This window comes from Panthera pardus, unplaced genomic scaffold (genome assembly GCF_024362965.1).
Source record: "Panthera pardus isolate Hobbes unplaced genomic scaffold, ASM2436296v1 HiC_scaffold_2, whole genome shotgun sequence".
Taxonomy (NCBI): Eukaryota; Metazoa; Chordata; class Mammalia; order Carnivora; family Felidae; genus Panthera; species Panthera pardus.
Window position 1 is genome coordinate 25,521,461 of NW_026526765.1, and position 20,271 is coordinate 25,541,731.

At 45.6% G+C, this 20,271-nt stretch overlaps 1 protein-coding gene across 7 annotated transcripts in view; it reads left to right on the top strand.

Annotated features, from left to right (window-relative positions):
• PDZD2 (PDZ domain containing 2) overlaps positions 1-20,271 on the top strand; it is a 364,618-nt gene that overhangs the window by 207,474 nt on the left and 136,873 nt on the right. Inside the window, exon 1 of one of the 7 annotated variants that reach the window (XM_019450718.2) lies at positions 17,849-18,075. The exons of the other annotated variants lie outside the window; for them this stretch is intronic. The gene's annotated coding sequence lies outside the window, so the exon portion shown is untranslated. Of the gene's footprint in view, positions 1-17,848; positions 18,076-20,271 lie in introns of those variants that run through there. 7 annotated transcript variants of the gene reach the window in all.

A 20,271-nucleotide genomic window follows, 5' to 3' on the forward strand; every position in this document is an offset into this window, starting at 1 on the left:
TTCTGGTTTTCTGCATATTCTTCTTGGTCATAAATGTGTCATCTTTTTGTTTGTTTGTTTGAGAGAGAGAGCGTGCGTGGGCAGAGAGAAGGAGACACAGAATCTGAAGCAGGCTCCAGGCTCTGAGTTGTAAGCACAGAACCGTATGCGGAGCTCAGACTCACGAACAGTGAGATCATGACCTGAGCCGAAGTTGGACAGTTAACCGACTGAACCACCCAGGCGCCCCAGAAATGTGTCGTCTTGAGAGGGAGTTCACCTCCCTGTTGAGAGCTTCCCAGAGTAACAGCAGCGTTATTCAAATACTGTGTGCCTTCTGATGATGCTGAATTTGGCAGCATCAGTTCTCAACATTTTAGATGACTTGAAAGGCTTGGAACTCCCCAGTCAGAGCCTGGAGGAAATGGCCCATCTGCTAGAAGTAAACCTTTGTTGTTGGGGGGCCTGGGTGGCTCAGTCAGTTGATCCACTTGATCCGCTTCCCCTCAGGTCATGATCTCATGGGTAGTGAGTTTGAGCCCCACATCGAACTTGCTGCTGTCAGAGTGGAGCCTGCTTCGGATCCTCTGTCCCTAACTCTCTCTGCTCCTCCCCAACTGGCACACTCTGTCTCAAAAATGAATGAACATTAAAAAAAAAAAAAAAAAGGAGAAGAAGAAGTAACCTTTGTTACCGGGTTTTGGAAATGTAGGAAAGGTTTGACTATTGTTACCAAATATCTTTCCTCAGTACAGTTATACATCACTCCATTCTTTTATGTCCATCTTTTTTTTTTCTTTCTTTCCAATTATTGGACTAACTTTAATGATTCTTCCTGGTTCTTAAGAGAGAGAGAGAGAGAGAGAGAGAGAGAGAGAGAGAATGTGTGTGTGTGTGTGTGTGTGTGTTGCTAAGTAGGAAATCGAGATAATTTTAACTGAGATTCCACACAAGTGAAATGTGCCTCATCTTACTGATGTCTTAATTAGTTTGGTTTTAGCAATGATTTGGGAAATCTATTAAGAGGCTGTTTACAATGTCTTGAACAGAAGGTTTGGATTTATTTTTCCACATTTGGATAGTCTGATACCCAATAAGAACTGTATTTAATTCTGTCTAAATTTTTGAGAACTGTAGAAACCAATTCTGGGTAGAATGCTTGGTTAGCAAGAGTTTGTAATCACATTCAAACAGAACTGAGGACAAACAAGGTCAACATAAAGGGGCTATTTTGTGAGAATAGATAGTTGTCTTTGTTGGCGGTTGAGTTATGATCCCCTCTTAGCACTTTAAGTGGCCTCATTTGTAACCCTTTGGATTCTCCTTCATACGTCATAAACATCATAAATGTTTGACAAGCCTTTCAAGGTTATTGTGTATCTCCTTCAAAAGAACCACTAAAACTACATGCTATGGAGTATCTGGCTAAATTCATCTCTCCATTTCCAGTGAAGCAGAGATAAGACCTCGTGAAATATAATCTTTTCTGTGTATCATGTTCCACGCTTTATGAATGCAGAAAATCTTATTATGTTCATTGGATTTTTTTATCCCCACCCCCAAGAAAATGAAGGCATAATGAAGGCATCTGATAAATACAGTTGGGGAACATCTTTATCCATTTTGGATGTTATGTATATTTAAGACACATGAAGATATTTTACATTTCCCTCCATTTTATTTTATTTTGCTTTGATGCTGCTTGTTTTTGTTTGAAATCTAAAAAAAAAAAAAACAGGAATGGGGTTATAAGAGCACTAATTTAAGAGAGCAGGGACATATGGTTTAAGATGTTTCTTGATATCAGTTTGAATTTTCTATGCTGGTGAAGGAGTAAGAACATTTTCTTTTACCATATATCATGGAATATAAGCCCCACACATAAGAAGATCTACAAAAAGGCTTTTGGCCAACATAAATATACATGAAATAGTATATTTAGTACACTAATCATATAATATTCAGCATACCAATAATGTGTCAGTGTACCTGAAGTAGTCGTGTCTGTACTGTCTGTTTTATCAATTTAATTCACACATATTTAAAATCCCATTTAAAATGTAAATGATATATTAATTTCAAATATTCTTTCTCATACTCATATACTTTATAAAGCAAATTTGTTCAGACTCAGAGCCCCATTTTAAGTCCAAGAAGTCCATTTTTCAGAGTGTATCAGTCACCTTCATTTCCATCTTTACTATTTAAGAGACAGCAATTTTTATATCCACATACAGTGCTGTCACTGGACCTTTTTTCCAAGACCGCAAGAGTCCATTCGTGTAACCTTGGCACAGTTCTCCTACCCCTTCATCCTATAACTGAGAACACCTTGTATTTACGTGCATTTACTGTGTGCCAAAAACAGTCATAGGTGTTTACATGTATTATGCTCACTTACTCCTCAAAACAACCTATGAGAAAGATACCTTTATTATCTCATACTACTGTGGGAGTCAAGGTCTAGAGAGGTCAAGAAACTTGCTCAGAGTCACATAGCTCATGAAAGGCAGAGCCAGGATTCAAACCCAGCCATGGCGCCCACAGTTCATGCTTTTAACCACCATGCTACTTGGCTACAAAGAAATCCAGTACCTAAGTTGTGAGGTCATTTCCCCCCGGAATAGTTGTTAAATTCATTGTTGAATTTATTCTCCCCCTTTATTTTAAACCAGTTCTTACCTCTCTAAACATCTAAAATGTCATCAGTTGACCTGAGACCATTGTGTCTTCTCCAAATATAATTTGCCACCCAAATTAATTGAAAGGGAGATTCACAATATAACTGTTATAGACTCAAATATAAGACCTCTTTGTCTTTTTTGAGGATAATTTTAGGGAAAAATATAATCTTAGATTTTGACACAATAGATGTATTTCTCTATATTAACATGTAAGCCAAATCAGTTAGTGAAGGCTGGCGGCGGGTGGGGGGGCGGTGGGCAGCGGGTAGCTGTATTATTTCTGGTATAACTCCTGGTCCCTAGACCCTATATATTGGGCTGTTTACATACATTACCTAGTTTTACTCTCCCCACAACCCTATTAAGTAAATAGCATTGTTCCCATTTTGTAGATGAGTGAACTCAGGCTCCGAGAATATGAGAAACTTGCCCAGCAAATACAGAGATTAGGCAGTCATGTTGAGACTGTAGCTCGCGTCCAGCCAGCACTGAAGCCTGTGCTCTGCGGATGATGCCGTGTGGCTTCACTGGGCACACGGCACTGGATGGAAAAGCCCTGACTTAGCGCATGTGGCACTGCCCTGCTCCCGCCAGCTGGCTTCCGCTGCCCTCCCTGCTCCCTGTCATCCCTCTGCTTTCTGCCTTGCTGAGCCCAGCAGGGCTTTTGGCTGCAAACAACAGAAATTCCTGTCGCTAGTTTAAGCAGAAAGGGATGCAGTAAAGGATGTTAGTTAGCAGGTGGCTCGTAGAACTTCCGGGAGGGACCAGCATCAGGCTCGGATGTTGCAGAGCCAGGACAAGAGCCAATCCGCACGGCAGGACTGTTCCAGCAGGAAAAGCCACAGCGCCCCGGCCCAGGACATTAGGGAGAGGGCGCCAGAATCATGTGCCTCTGCAGGAGCGCTTAACCTCCACGAGGCTGCGGTCTCGGTGGGGGAACGCCGCCCACTTGTGCATCCAGGTCTGCTTGGTGGAAAGTAGCTTCCTGGGCCTGCACTCTGGCTGCAAGGGAATAGGAGAAATGAGGGTGATCCGATTTTCCACTAAATGGGGGTTGACAAGCCAAGATACATCTTCTGTGACACGTCACCCTGGTCCCAGCCCCAGCCTGGGCTGCAGCACGCCAAGATCAGATGAGTAGTGCTCATCCTCAGTACCTGGTGCCTCGTGGATCCAGAGGGACACGCGCATGCTCCTCTGAGTGCCGGGCCCCATCTGCCCTGCTCTGCTGCTCTGGCTCGAGGTGGTACAGCTGAGCGTTGGGCTAACCTGAGGGTCCGTCCAGCGTGATGGCATTTTCCCAAGTTACATTTTGATAGCAGAAGCCTTTCCTCTAGACTCCAGCATACTGGTTGAAGCCCACGCAGCGGGGTGCATGGAGCAGAAACTTTCATTCCCACAAAGTGCCTCTCTTAAATCAGGACTTTCATCAGCTGGGTCCCATGTGCTGAGCACAAAGATAACAAAAGTAACAAGTGATGAAAGGGTTAGCATCTTTCTTCTTTATAAGAAATACACTGTATATACCTTTTCAGTCTTCAGGTTTCCAATTGCTTTTGAAAAAAGTAGCCAGTGGAGGCCCAAGGTCTGAAAATAATAGACTTGAGAGTAATATGTTGATTGGAAGAATAGTGTATAGAAGTGAAAGGAACACAAAACCCAAGAATTAGCTGATGGCCCTCTTATCAGTGGGGCTATGTCAGGCAAACATAATTGGTATTTCTGACTGGTGGTCTGTAAAACTGGATAAGATAACAAACATTGAGACTCTTAAGAGTCATTTTTAAAAAGGGGCAGGCAGGGGGAAGGCTCCTGGGTGGCTTGGTCGGTTGAGCCACCAACTTCAGCTCAGGTCATGATCTCTTGGTCTGTGAGTTCGAGCCCCTCCTTCGGCTCTGTGCTGACAGCTTGGAGCCTGCTTCGTATTTTGTGTCCCTCACCCCCAACCCCACCTCCCCCCACGTCTCTCTCTCTCTCTCTGTCTCTCTGCATCTCTCTCTCTCCCTCCCTCCCTCAAAAATAAAATGAAACATTAAAAAAAAGGTTCTAAAAGTTATTACAAGAATTACATGCTCAAACTCTGGACACAGTGTCTGGCACACAGTTTTTTAACCGTCTTGTCCTTTAAAGAAACCACAGTCACACTGTGTGAGGCCATCCTCCCCACTCTGTGCTGCCAGCGTGGGTTTTGTCTTTCTTTGCTGGAAATTACATGGGTAGTTTCCATTATCAAATGAGTACACAGGTTGAAGTTGAAGGAACTCAAGGTGACTGGGGAAAACAAACCAAACCTTGCTTCAGCACCTGATTCACCGTGACTAGGGTTTAGAGCTTACACATCAGAGATAAAGTCATCAGGAAGGGTCTTAGGTTAGTTTGCATTTTTCTGGTCATCTTGAAATCTTGATGTGGCCAGGGGCTCATGGTCTATGTATTAATTTACTTCAGAGTTCATTTAGCAGCAACAGGCAGAGGAATCATTTGCATTTTAATTGGGTCGTTGTCCTTCCCCCCCCCCCCCCCCCCCCCCCCCCCGTCCCCACCCCCCCCACCCCGTCCCCACCCCCAGCATTCTCTCTACTGCTGAGAGCTGGAGCCAGATGTCACTCATGCTCCCTGCCTCTCAGTGACACAAATGTCAGTATCTCTAACTTTTTAGCGGCACCAACGCAACCACAGAGGGCCTCGATGAGTTCTCCAAGGCCACGTGATCCCAGAATTGAACAGCTAGGAAAATTCTCAGTTCAAGTGGCACATGCAGTTTCCAAAACATTAAAAATTTGGGAGTTTTGTAAATTGAAGTCACGGATGGCAAAAATCTCCACCATCCTTCCCAGTGATTCGTACTAAAGATTTTAGGAATAAAACACAAGGATCTCATTTTGAAAAGGCACATTTTGTAAGTGGGTGGTGCATGTCTCAGGGCACAACCGGGAAAATTTTTTGGAGGACAGATGTAAATATGAGAGTTACCCAAGGAAATCTGGCGCCATTGCTAATCTTGTGCTCTTAGGTGAAGAAACTGAAGCAATGATTGCGGGACAAAGGTGGTTTCATTCCAGCTGGAAAGCTCAGTTCAAATCGAGGCGACCTTGTGTAGGTACCACTCCCGGTGCAGAGCTGACATGGAAAGCTGGTGATGAAGCAAACCTGAACCCAGCCTCGCAGCCTCAGTAATTCTGACATGTGCTTGTAAGGGAGGTGGGGACAGCATAAAATATTTAGAGCAAGGCTGGCGGGGATTAGCATATACAGAGGTTGAGTTGAGCAAAATGTAGGACGTGGAGGAAGCCTTAAATGGTGAAAACGTGCCGAGTTGTCACGGGGAGAGATGCAAAGTTTGAGACATGAATTCCTGTTTGTTTTGAAAGCTCTACGGTGGCTTCACCAGACACCTTTACTTTCTCAGAACAGTTGTGTTAGATGTTTCCAGAACTGTGCAGTGATGCAAGGGAACATTGGGAAGAGATGTCCCCTACTCTCCCATTGCCTGTGCTCTAGTGAGGAAAATTACCATTTATTTGTAACATCCAGATTTTCTTAGATTATCCTCTCAAGCCCTGGCAAAGGAATTGATGAGCCTGTGCCCACGACAGTTGATCCTCTCTAGGGGCCCTGTGGCCTCCTCCAGATTTCGTTCAGACTACCCAGTTAACTAGCCACAGACCTTCTGTGCTGGGTGGTGGTCCCTCAGAGGCAGCACACCTCCTAGATGCATTGCTACTCATCCTCTGGGCACTTAGAGGACCATCCTTATCAGAGCCTTGTATCTGGATGTTTCTACCAAGAGGTGGGTGAACTCTCCAAACTAGCCCTGCTCTCTCCGAAGAGAAGGTTATTTCTGGGTTTGCCTGCAAACACTCTGAAGACTCATGAGCATGCCTTTTGATGTGTGTACAGGGCAGAGAGTTTCAAAGACCAAAGGCTGAAGGATGTGTAAGAGAAAGGGAGCTCTGATCTGCATGTGTGAGTGTGTCTCTCTTGTCAATGTGCTCTTGCATAAGTATATGTTAATGGGTCAAAAAAATGTTTTTTGTTTCAACATTTAGCCTGCTTAGAAACAAATATTAGTCTCAGACAGGTTTTGGAAAAATAGAGCAAAGGACCAGGAGTAGGCAGACAGGTTAATGAGCTCTTGGCCCCTCTCTGAGCACAGTCCTGTTTTCACTCTGTCAGTGGGGAAAATTTCCTTTTTACAGGAACCTTCAGACCAGTGCTTTGTTCAAAAACCCTTTATTGAGAGCCTCTTGCTTTTAAGAAGAATTTATTGGATGCTGATCTGGCAAGGGCTATAGTCATCTCAACATCCATGTGTGGGGGCTGTTGTTGGGGGGGGTGGTGGGGCTCATATTTCTCCTGTTGTTTGCAAATGCTCATAAAATCTGAAGGCTGAATCCTGGGTAGGCAAACAACAGTTGAGGGGGGTTGTGCTGGAATTTTTTCATTTTTTTTTCCCCCTGGACGTTTTCTAGATGCAGTACACGGTGTTTACAAAAAGCCTTCCTCCATGGTTCATTCTAGAACAGGGCATTGGTGTCCATGTTGGCAGCCATGTGTGCCCTGCTTGGACACATCTTCCTGCTGTCATTCAGAGACTATTGGTGTGTCTGAGTATTGGCTTCTCCACTCCAAGTGCGGTTGTATTGAATGGGAGAGTACCTTTGTGTGCCCTCAGCCAGCTTTGAGCCTGATTTCTCCTCCCACTGGGTTCCTGATTGCCTTGGAGCAAGAGGTGAATGAGTACACCTGTGCCATTTTTGTGTGTCTACAAACCCAGGGCACCGGCTGTCCCAGCCCAGCAAACGAACCCTGTGAGGTAGGTGTGGTGGCATTCCTGTGCTTTCTGATGCTTTCTGACAGCTTCCTCCTTCAGGTGCACCTATTTTTAGACTGGGCTTGCCCCGATCTGAGTGTTAACTTTTGCAAAGCTGTGGCCTCCTGTATGTGTTCAGTGGTTTTTCTCAAGGACCCCTGGGTGTTCATTGCTTCCAACTCTTTGAAGGCCTTGTAATCTGCGAGGTGTTGCAAGTGCCGAAGCAAGTTTCCCGGCTGTCCCTGGGCAAGAGCATTTTGTTTGGCCAGAGATAAAACGTGGTGTCCAGATGCCGAAGGAAGGGAGGGAGCTCCAGGATTGATGGGGCAGTTTCCTTGAGGGTGAAATGGGATAGAGCTGTGAGCCTCCTATCAAAATCTGTCAGTATTTACTGAAGGTCCTGGTGCTAATTGTCACCATGATAGGGACAGCTCGTGTGTAACTGTTTATAAACTTAGTAGCAGTATTTGCAGACTTGGGAAGCATGTGGCTGGGAGCAAAGGTTGATGAAGACCGTCTTTACCACTTGAGGGAGGGTGGGGACACAGCGGCCTGTTGTGAAAGACAGAGGAAACCAGGTGGAGCTGGCAAGGAAGGTGGGGTCAGCCAGTTGAACAGTTTGGTGGCCACAGTCAGATGAGTTTGCGTTCGATCCAGGATTGGGATGCTTATGGCATTTAACACCTGGCACGTGGAGAATTTTGTAAACCTATAGCCAAGGAGGGCTAGAAAGGAAATAAGAAATACGGTCCCCCTCCACGTGAGGATGTACGGAAAGAACAGAGAAATTCTGACCGGCTTTCCCAAGAGCTCAGAGTGGAGGTGCCCATGAGGCTTAAGGGAGTACCTTGGGGAAAGGAGAGGTGACAAGCTGAGTAAAAGGTTATTGGCACATTCAGTTGCAAATGTCAACCCCCTACAGGTAACAGGGAACCAGCTTCAGTGAGCACACAGAGTTCCTGGGATTGAGAAGTTAAGTCAGGGAAAGAACCATCTGGAAATCATTTGCGGACATCATTCTGGGTACTTCAGAGTTCTCCCTCGAGACATATTATAGAGTCTATGGAAGGGACAAGGAAAGACAGCCGTGGCTCTCCTGGGAGTTCCAGGGGCTCTCAGGTAACCTTTCTTTTCAAGTAGCATAGCTAATCTAGTTCAGGCTTCTCCTTTAATTTTTAAAGTAGCCTTAATCATTACACTTCTTTTCTCTTCCATTTTTTCATCAAGTAAAAAGAAAAAAAAAAGGGACCTGACTCACGCCTATCCTGACAGGAAGTAATCTGGAAAAAAAAGATAGATGAAGCTCTCGCTCCTGAGAAGCAAAGTGCCACGCCCTTCCGAGTGGAAGCCTGGATCTTTTTGACAGCTCCACGTGGGCGTTTTGTGTGGCTTTTCAGGGAAAACCCTGGGCAGCATGTGGTTCCCTCTTCGCTCCTCTTGTCAAGTAAGCGGTGGCTTGATTGGAGCTGGCATCCCCTTTGGGGGAACACTCAGCACCGACTCCCGGATCTTTTCACACTGCCCTTCACCGAGCCCTCTGCTTTCCCTTCCCAGTTTCCCCTTTGTCACTTTCAGTTAAGCCAGGAATGTTTGGAAGCAGGACAAGCCGTGCGTAATTCGGTTAGCAGAACAACTAAGAGGAGACTGAAATGCCAAGGACTAGGGGTAGAATGGGCGGGTCTCATACAGTGGTCACTGTAACCATAGTTCATTGAATGCCTGCTATGTGGTCGGCGCTGAGATGATCCCAGATACCACCATCTCTCTATTATAGCGACGACTCTGAAAATGCATTGTACTTTTTCAGACGCGGAAGGCAAGGTGTTGAGGTCTGTTATTCTTCACGGAGCGAGTAAGCAGAGAAGGTTCTTAACCCTCCGTGGTCCAACCGAAGCTCCCTCTTTGCACAAAATGTGCTGTCCCTCCTAAGAGACTCTGTGACAAACGGGACATGTTAAGAAAACGGTGCCGGAGAGGAGAGAACAGAGGATTTAGGAAGGAAAGGAACAGGCAGACCTGGTTTGGTTGGCAACTTGGGGAAGTTCCTTAAACCGTGAGACGTAGTCTGTGCTCTCAGCCTGCAGTGCTCTGTGAAGCGTCCAGCCCCCCTTCGGCTCTCTGAAATCTGAGGTGTATGTCATGAAAAGTTGCAGCTAAAGTAATTTCTGAAGTTCTTGAGCCCAGTTTATTTTCTTTGGGAGTCTGATAGTCTACTTATTAGAATGTGAAGACCTTTTGTGAACCTTTTTTCCCTGAGTCTTAAAAATTACGCTCTCATTGGTCAGTGCTGGGAGGACCACACTATTCTTGGTTGAGTACAAGCCAAGGCATCGCCCTCCCGTGAGGTACTTGCAGTTTTGTGCTTTGGCTGCTGTTCTTACTGCCAGGGTTTTCATTGTTACGAAGTTAGGCAGGCACATTCTTGGGGCTTTTGTTTTTAAACTGTTTTAGATAACGTTTAAGACCTGGAAGTCACCATCGCCTGATTCCCATGGGAAGTCTCCAATTATTTAGAGAAATTCTTCTTGTGGGAAAAAAAGGGGGGACGGGAAACAAATAACTAATTGTTTGGAGGCTCAGAGAAAGAAATTTCCATGTATGACCCAGCTTCCTCACCGTTACTTCTGAAAACTGTGGTTTTGTAAGACAAGTTCCTACCCCCACGGAACCATGCATGATTCCAAGAGTAGATTCTTCCTGGTAAAGATGAGAAATACCTTAATGTACATTTGAGTCCAAACATGTCATTGAGTCTAATGTGGCTTTTGATGGGTTTCCTCCTCCAAGGGCCTCACCCACCCTTTCCTACTTGAATAAGAAAGACTCTAATAATATTTTTAATGTTTATTTCTTTTTGAGAGAGAGAGACAGAAAGCATGATTGAGCAGGGGAGGGGCAGAGAGAGAGAGAGAGACACAGAATCTGAAACGGGCTCTGGGCTTTGAGCTGTCAGCACAGAGCCCGACGTGGGGCTCGAACCCACGAACCGCGAGATCATGACCTGAGCCAAAGTTGGATGCTTAACCGACTGAGCCACCCAGGTGCCCTAAAACTCTAATAATTTTTAATCATAATGTAGACTTGGTAAGCTTAGGGGACTGTATTTTTTTAACAGGAATTATTTTGAGATCTGAAAATTACAGACTGGGTGCAATAAACCTTTAAAACCCAAAGCACCACAGGGAACTCTGTTACCACTATTAAGCTTACAGAAGAGCCCAAGAAGACAGGGCAGGGGGCGGGGGAGGAGTTGGCTAGTTATAGAAACTGCTTAAAAAAAAAAAAAATGTCCAGTTCCAACACGTTTCACCAGACCTTCTGAGGTGCACCTGCAGCCCGATCACATGATCGCACGGTGTGGAGGGTTTTTGGAGTGTGCACTCTGATCCGGTGACCCAAGTGATGTAGCATCAGTGGCTTCCCTTGACCACTCAGCACCTCTGCAGGAGTCAAAATTAAGCTTAGTCTCTTGCTGCAGGAGAACACTACCCAGAACCCTGCTCTCTGCCCTGAGTCTTCTGTGTAACTCTACAGTCTATGTGTGTTTGGGGCGCCCTTGCCTCAGTGGGATTGTTAGGGAGTAATGAATCATCCGCGTCACCTTAAGTTTCTGAAAGCCAAGTGGATGGCAACACCTTCACTCTTGGACGATATCAGTGCAGTGAAAATAAAATACAGAAGGCTGGAGATTCCAAACCCTGCCTGCTGTTTTTATTTCCCCTGTGTGGCATTCTAGCGGACTTGTGACTGTGGCCTCTGTCATGCTTATCTGGTTCATACACACCTAGTGGCATGGGCAGCAATCTGATCCCAAACCTGGCTGGCAGCGGTCCTTTCCAGAATGCCTGTTTAACAAGCCTGCCATTTGTCATGTTCTGCTCACCATGCCAGTGTGTCAGGTCGGGTGGGTCTGGCTGGAATGCAGTTGTCTCCAGAAGCCGCATCTATGAGACGTAGCCCACTCTCTATTTATCTGGGAGAAGTGTGGAGCTGTGGGAAAATCCAAGACCAAGAAGCTGACTTTAAGACTTTCTGTAAGACCCACTTCCTGTGGAAGTCACTCTTGATTACCCCACCCATCATGACACCTCCCTGTGGGAATCCTGGAGCCCTGACTGCCTGTATCTGTCACTTCTCATTCAGCACGTGTTGCATGGCAAGTGGTGGGAATCTTTTCGAATGAACAGGGTCTTGCCTGCCCAGCAAATTCACGTTGCACAGGTGCTTACAGGAGACCCTTATTAATTACTTGTCTGATTCTGGTCTTGAGGGGTAGCGAATCTTGTGGAAATCTTTGGGGAAATGTCTGCAGAGATGCTCACAGAAATTGATGTCTCAGAGAGCCCAAGGCCATGAGAGGCATTACAGAGAGGTGTCGAGCTGAAGGTGGCTGGTGACATTGGCTAAGGAAACTGCTTATTCCCTGTGCTCAGCTGAGTGTGAGTTATCAACACTCATGGCTTGGTCCGTGGGGGTCCTCAGGTCTGGGGCAGGTTTCCCAGGAGTGAGTTCAAGTTATGATGGGGGTGGATTTAGCTTCCAAAAGCAAAAACGTCTCCATTTCTATGAAAGAAACTGCCTCAATTCAAAGGATTGATTGGACTGGCAAGTCAGGATAGAAAGTGGGGACCAAGCACCACTCTTGTGGCTAAGACCAGTGGCTGGTTGATCTAAGCAGTTTGTCCTTGGCTAGGGTCTGAGGAGGTACAAATGCCTTGAAGTCAGGGCATGGGCTGGTCCACCTCTCTGTGGAGGAGTATGGCAAACATGTCTCTGGTGGTGTGTGTCATAAAGACTTTCTACTCCTCTGACGTTAGACTTTCCTTGTCCAAAATGATTGGTCCTTTCCTCCATCTGGGTGCAGAAGAGACACACTTTTCTTTTTGAATGGACTGACGTAATCCTCATCAATGGGCCTTGATTCTGTAAGGCTGGGCCTAAGAATCACGTGTCATTGTCCAAGATCCCAAGTCCTTGGGGCATGCCAGTGGGTACCTCCTATTCGATTGCAACCACTGACCATAGCATAGCTCTCATTTCCTCCCTCCATCTTTTCCTAAGACAGCTCCTTCCCGAAGAAAGCTGGGAAGTTTCAATGTGCCCACATTCCTGTAGATGTGGAGGCAAGTTATGAAGATGGGAAAAGCGGGAAGAGACCCATCCTGGCCTCAGAGATGGGGACGGAGTTAGGGACAGCTGGAACTTTCCTGCACCCATGTGCAAGTTTAAACCAAAGAGTGCCCCATCTAGATGGAAGGGCAAATCAAATGGCCAAGGAGAATGTTGGAGAGTGTTTGAAAAGTCCTCAACACACTTGTTTGCTATTAATCAGCTATATTATAAAATGTGTGGGAGCTGTTTGATAAAGTAAGATCTGGATGCACTAGTTAAAGGGAGAGCTAGTCTGCAACACTTCTCAAACGTATTGGACCATGGAGCCCTTCTTCCACAGGGCATCTTCTCAAACTGGCACTTTGTTGAATGTACTTGTGGGAAAACTGGAGTAGGGTAATGAATTGTACAAAGAAAGAACCCTTGAGAAAAAAACATTCAAAAGGACAGTGAAACTGCTTTAAGGATCTGACATGAAGAGAGCTTTGTCCTGTTTTCCCATTTATTCGCTAGAATTTAGGGGAAGGTAGCACTCTGAAGGAAATACAAAAGGGAACTTTCTAGTAAATGTTGATCCAGCACTTTCAATGGAGCAAGTGCCAGGGAAGTGAGCAGTCCTCACCTCTGCTCACGAGCCTCGTAGAAGCTGCAGTGGTTCAGCTCAGGGTTTTTGGAATGTTGACTCTGAGTTCTTTAGGACAGAGATGGCTGCTCCAGTTTTCACCACCCCTGTTGCTCTTGCCTAACCTGCTTGTCTCATTCATGTAACTTTCTGCACCTGACAACATGCATGCTTGCAGCCCCAGAGTGGGAAGCCACTGTGGTAATAAATACAGTGTAATCCAACGCCGTAAGAACCCATATCCTCTGTTGTTTGTTGCAGAGGGCTGTCTTGCGCATTGTCAGATGTTTAGCACTACCTCTACCCTTTAGATGTCAGTAGCAAGCCCTCCTCCTTCCCACAGGGCGTAAACTCTTGCCCTGTTGAAAAGCACTGGTATATGTGAGAAGCATAAACAGATGAAAAAGAGCAGTAGCCAGCGTGTTTCACGATGCAGGCAATGGGGCTAGATCAAGAGTAAAGATATTAAGACTTCATCCTTCGGGCGATGAGAAATTATTAGAGCGGTGAGAAATTATCAAGCAGATCTTACATACTTGCCAGCGGATGTCTCTGTGTGCAGGATAGATTGGAGGGGTAGACAACTGAGGAACAGAGAAGAGTTTGGAATGAAGACCCTAAACATGACAAAATACAGGGAGGGGGACAACGAAAGACGTACAAAGTGGAGCAGACGGGACCCAACCAACCACGAAGTGCGAAGGAAAGAGGGTGGTGGGTGGGAACTCGAATGCTGGGTGACCAGGGGTGGGCATTAATTAAAAGAGGGAATATAGGAGGATGGGCTGGTTTGAGGGAGAGCATGATGGTTTTTATTTCAGGGCACGCTGAGTGTGAGATGCTACCCGCCATGCAGGTGGAGCAGGGCAGGAGGCAGGCAGAGGTCTGGGTCTGAAGCTCTGGAAGAAGATGGAGATTGAGGAGCTAGAGGCTCTCACTTGGTTGTAGTTGCTTGGCAGTGGGGGTGTGACCCAGGGAGGCGGGGGGAGAGACGCTCATGCCCATTCTGGTCTCACCTGGTTGCCGGCAGGGAGGAGGCAAGTTGAGCATGGAGACTGAGAAGGGCTGATCAGAGAGCCAAAAGCCGCTCCATCCACCAGACTTTTGGTCTCAGATTCAATTGCAAAAACAAACAAAAACCAGTTCTGTATACAAGTAGGGACCAAAAAAACACGATGGTATCAGTGGGTGCTGCTGGAGTTGAGCGAGGTGAGAGGGGTGTGTGACCTCCACGAGAGCTGCCTTGGTGGCCAGGTTGGAAGGGAGCCGTTTGTTCACATTTCCAGGCCAGGGCTCTCCGTGCTTGAACAAGTCTGAGGGTGTTGCCCATCAGTACCGACATTATCCTCTCCCGTCACAGAATATAGAAACAAACTGAGCACATGGGTGGAGTTCACAACATTCTGGGGGATGGGGAAAAGAAAGGAGGCAATTTTAGTGCTTCCTGTTGTTGTCAAGTCATTTATGAATTGGCAAGGGGTAGTCTTTTCACTTTGTGGCTTTAATAATATGAAGCATGATAGTCATACGACTGGCCAAGGGGCAATTGCAGAGAAGATGCAGGTTCCATTAGCTTTATAAAAGTGGTAATATAGAATTTACCATGTTAGCTATTTTTTTTCCTTTTTTTTTTTTTTTAATGTTTTATTTTTGAGAGAGAGAGAGAGACCGTGCAGGGGAGGGGCAGAGAGAGGGGGGAACAGAGGATCCAAAGCAGGCTCTGAGCTGTCAGCACAGAGCCTGATGCAGGGCTTGAACTCACGAACCATGAGATCATGACCTGAGCCAAAGTTGGACGCTCAAGTGACTGAGCCACCTAGTTGCCCGCCATTTTAGCTGTTTTTAAGTATGCAGTTCTATGGCATTAGATGTGACCACATTGTTGTGTGACCACCACCACCATCTGTCTCCAGAACATCGTCTCTTGCAAAACTGAAACTCTGTACCCGTTAAACAGTAACTCTGTATTCTCCCCTCTCTCCAGCCCCTGGCATTCACCATTTTACTTTCTGTCCCTGTGAATCTGGTTACCCTTAGGTACCTGACATAAGAGGAATCAGGGGACATTTATCTTTTTGTGCCCGTTTTCTTCACTTAGCATAATGTCTTCGAGGTTCATCCCTGTCGTAGCATGCATCAGAATCTCCTCTTTAGGGCTGAGTAGTATTCCATTTTATGTATATACCACATTTTTTTAATCCATTAATTAGTCAATGGGCACTTGGGTTGCCTCGACCTTTTGGGAATTGCTGCTGTAAACGTGGTTGTGTGTATAGCCATTTGTGTCCCTGCTTTCAATTCTGTGGGGTGTGTACCCAGAGTGTCCTTTGGCTTGTTGATTTCTTTCTCTGTTAGGGATTTCTGGAACATTCTCTAGCTCCCTGTCCTTCTGATGCTGCCTTTGTTTGTTACCCTTCTGCTTTTGCTCATGGGAGAGCCTTAGGTGTAAAAGTGAGAGAAGAAAGCAGAGCTCCAATTCTACCATGGGAGGTTTGACCCAAATCTCCTCTTCCCCAGAACCTTGGATGGTTAGATGTCTCTAACGGCCTGTGTATTTGTCTAGTACAGGCTGCATGGCTACTTCTGTGAGTAAATGTAACAGCAATTCCCCTTAAAGCAAAATTATATAATATATATTATCCACCCTTGGTTGAGAGAACAGGAGGCGGGCAGAATAACTGGTTTCACCATCGATTTTTGGCCATCTCACAAACTAACACTGCAGCGAATATAGGCAAACTTTACCTCTAAGACTAGTTGGTTATGGATCAAGAAAATTGTAACCTCCTTTTTTCCCTCACTCCTTAAATTTTTTTTTAAAGAACAGAACCCCTCCTTTTAGCTTAAACTCAGAGCAAGTCCACTGTCCTGGAACTAGGGAGGTGAATCCCAGAAGGGCACCCATGTAATCAACCTTCAGGCTCCTGGTTGGCGTGTGAAAACTGGAACCGGTCCAGGGTTCCCTTCTCGGGCTTAGAGACTAGGAACTGATCTTCCCGTCAGTTCTTTTTGCCCTGCCAGTGACACATCATGTATTTACCAGTGACTTTGTGTCTTGCTTCTCTGGGTCTCCTCTGTAAAAAGCAGATCACCTACTTTTTTTCAAGGATGTGGTCTTAGACTAGACTAGATGACTAGAACCCACTTGAAACATATGAAGATGTATAGCATTTTTTCTTAGGGGACATTGTAACCATCTAATTAAAGAAAGAAGCAGACTTTAAGTCTGGATCCTAAGTCATCAGCTTTTCAATATAGGGAAATTAAAAAGCAATTTTTTAAACTTAAGAACTTCCCCTGGTGATTGGGACTAGCTTTAGACAACACGAAGAAACATAGGAGGAAATCCATATTGGATAAAACTCTAAAATAAATGATGAGAGTGAAAACAGACCAACATTAACTCTAAACCCTGACCCGAGCATGCCTGCCAATGAGCAGAGGAATTGCTCCTTTCTCGTTCCTGACAAGAACAGCTACTAAAAGACTGTCAGTATTTTCATAATAACACATTCCCATTTTAATGGCTTTGTGCAAATTTTCATATCTATTCCGAAGGCCATAGGGTTTTCAGGACCTGGTTGGTGGTACATGAACGACCCCTTTTGCTCCAGCTGCAGATAAGGTGAATTTTGTACGTAGTGGAAGTCGTGATACATGTGTATTGGTTTGGGGGAGCCTATTTTTAAAAGTTCTATTTCCTGATAAAATCTTATCATCTTTGTAGCTGCCGACATTCCGGCTGGGTAAGTGTTCTCAGGAGCTGGTTCATAATCTCTATTTTTGCAAGTGGTGGTCCAGAATGGAAGATGCAAGTGTTGTCGGAGTAGGAAACTTATAGATTAGGGATCATCATGACAACGGGCTCCTTTTTTTTCTTTTTTTACAAATGGTCTCTTACTGGGACACCTGGGTGGCTCAGTCAGTTAAGCGGGTTAAGCATCTGACTCTTGATTTTGGCTCAGGTCATGATCTCGTGGTTCGTGAGATCAAGCCCCACGTCGGACTCCGTGCTCTTGGCATGCAGCCTGCTTGGGACTCTCTTCTCCCTTTCTCTCTCTCTCTCTGCCCCTCCCGTTTCTCTCTCTCTCAAAATAAATAAACATTAAAACACACACACACACACACACACAAATGGTCTTTTACTTACCAGTGGGCTTCTTTATAATATTATTTAAAGTCTCAGTTTTTATTCCCATTTAAATGCAGTAAGAAACCTGGCCTTTTAATAAGTGCAAAGTAAAATAGGTCACTGGGTGCTGTTTCTTCACTGATCATCCGGGCTTCACATTTTTAGTGTATTTTTGTTGTCTCGTGCCTGAAATCTTCAGGGTATTTCAGGTTGTGGCATCTGCATACTGATGCTCTTACAACTCCATCACCAAGGTGTGGGTCCTTTGTGGATGGAAGTCTGGTCTGCAGATACCTGCAGGAGGAAACCCCAGGTGACTTCTGCCACAAGCTAACGCTCCCCCATACTCCTGGAAAATTAAAGCCGCCTTTAGCAGCGTGGTTCCAGGACACTGGCAGGGCAGGGGTTGGCTCATTCTCTTACACACAGTTTCGCTGGATGCACTCATAAATGAAAAATGATCTGAGTGCTGTGGGTGGGGCCCTCGAGCGCAGGAGGTGAAGCTGGAGGAGGAGAGAGAAAATCTGCTCCTAAGCTCAGTAGAGCGTGGGGAGCAGGCAGGAAGTCAGAGCACGCCCTGGCATGGCTCACATTTTTGTTGATAGCTAATAACCCGGGACTTTAAAGGACTGAATGGAGAAGGGAAATGAAGCACGACAAACTCTGGAGCCTGTCCTGTTCAAGTGGGTGTGAAGCACAGTAGAGAAGGCTCACCTGATCAGCTCAGAAGCAGGTAGGAGGGGACCCGAGCTGGGGAGAGAACCCTGTCTTCTCTCTGAACACAACTTATATGTTTGCATTTTTTTTAAGCATATGAGAAACGAGTAGATAATATTGACATCAGAAACAGACCTAGCGTGAATTGTGCTGATAGCTGCCCAAGCAAGAGTTTTTTTCTCAGTGACTACTTTGATGACCAAATGACTTATATTCTGGAGGTTGCTTTGAAAACAATCCTACCAAACCATGCAGCATTGAATTAAAACTGATTTTAAACTTGGCAGATGATAAATGAACTTCAGGCACTGTTTTAGAACAAATAGTTTGAAGATAGCCAACCAGAAACTGATTTTCAGGCTTGACCGTTGTTGTATTTTTATATTTCAGTGCCAACAAGGTGCTTGCTAATTTTTGCTGGCTTTTGCAAGAAAGGAAGTAGATGTACAACAGCTGTGAAATATCTCGAAATTGACCGGGATCCAGAGTGAAGCCTGAATGCACTAATGTTTTCTCCATTAAGGCAGGCTTGCTTTGCTCAGCTTCTAAGTCAGGGAATTGGAAAGTAAAGTGTGCATCTAAATATTTGTCATGGTGGGGGCAGGGGGGAGATGAGGGTCAGAGGATTGGAAACTGTCACAGTAATGTCTTCATGCTCAGAAGTAGAAAATAAATGTGGAGGGCCATGGGTTGCGGCCACACGCAAGGATAATTTAAAGACAGATCTGTGGTTCCCGTGGTTACAGCTAAGTCTCAGAGCATCCTTTCCATTGTTGGGGCTTGTGAGATGAGAAGAGGAACAGAATAAAGAGCAGCTCAAACCTGGGTTTTGGAGCCATTGCCAGGCCTTGCTTCTGATAGGTGCCTGGATAATTGGACATGCATTTCCCCCCAGCGAAGTGGTCAGAGTAGTGGAATTGAGCTGACTTGGGGGCAATCAGAAATGGTGTGGGTGGTCAGAGTGACAGAAGCATCAGAATTAGATAGAGAATTTAAGATTTCAGTGGAATAGTCCTGCCTGAGTACTGGCACCCTTGGAGTGGAGCTTTGGAGAATGCCATATTAGCCACAGGGGTGTGTCTGAGGAGGTTGATGTGAGAGCTGCTTCCCTTACTGGCTGGCTGAGTCCATCCATCGGGCTGGGGAAGCCAAATCTTCTGGCTTTGCATTTTAGGCCTGGAGGGCTGTGCTTAGTCAAGGCAAGCCCATACCTTATCGCTGCTCTCTTGTTCTCTCTGACTTCTCTGCCTTCCAAAGCGATACCCAGTGTGTAGAGGGGAGGGGGGACAGTCTCTCCTGTTCCCACTACCCCCAAGTCTCCTTTCTGGCTGACTCTCCATCAGTTGGGTGGGGCGCCTTTGTCTCCCATCCTTTACATGCCTGTTCCAGGTGCTTTTGCCTGTGATTTAGGCTGAACTGGGGGACAGACTCCTTTTTCGGATCCATTCTGGAAGCAGTCAGAGGTCAGCTCACTGTGGCCTGTGCACCAAACCCAGCCTGTCTCAGCTTGTATTCAGAGGGCTTGGGAGCTAGATGTGTATTGTACATTTTAAAGGGCTGAAGAAACAAGAATACAGGACAGAGACAGATAAGGTCTACAAAGCCTATGATAGTTTCTCTATGACGCTTTAGAGAAAATAGTTGCTGACCTCTGATTTTTAATATCACTCGTGACCAGAATGCTCAGTGGGTTGTTGACACAGCTCAAGTTCTCAACAGTTTGAATGAGCTGTTGTTTTGGAAACTGATTTTAGTTTCTCAGTCTGTTAAAAGGCATTATTGCCTCCAGAAGGGTGGATTCAGGAGCAGGGAAACTGGGAAGATTTTCTTCAGGGTCCAATCAATGGGAAAGAAACATCAGATGAACTGTGCGTTGTGGTTGGGTTTTCCTCCTTCCCCCTTGTTGGTGAACCTTCTGGTGAAGGCATCTGGGAGACCCACCACATGGTGACGGTGCCCCCTGCTGAAAGAGTCTGATGGGGAACAAAACTCCGCTAACTTACACAAAAATGATTCACTTCCTTGTTTCTCTTTTGTGGACTGAATGCTGGCCAGAATTCTACAATCTGTGTTGTTTGTTATCGGACTTGGGGAAAAAAAGATGTTTTCTGTAATAAAAAAGAGAGTGAAATGAATATCATGTTTTCTCATATCCAGAACAGTGTTCCTTTATTGCTATCTAAGAAAGCTTACTATAGGTCCACCGGCCTTT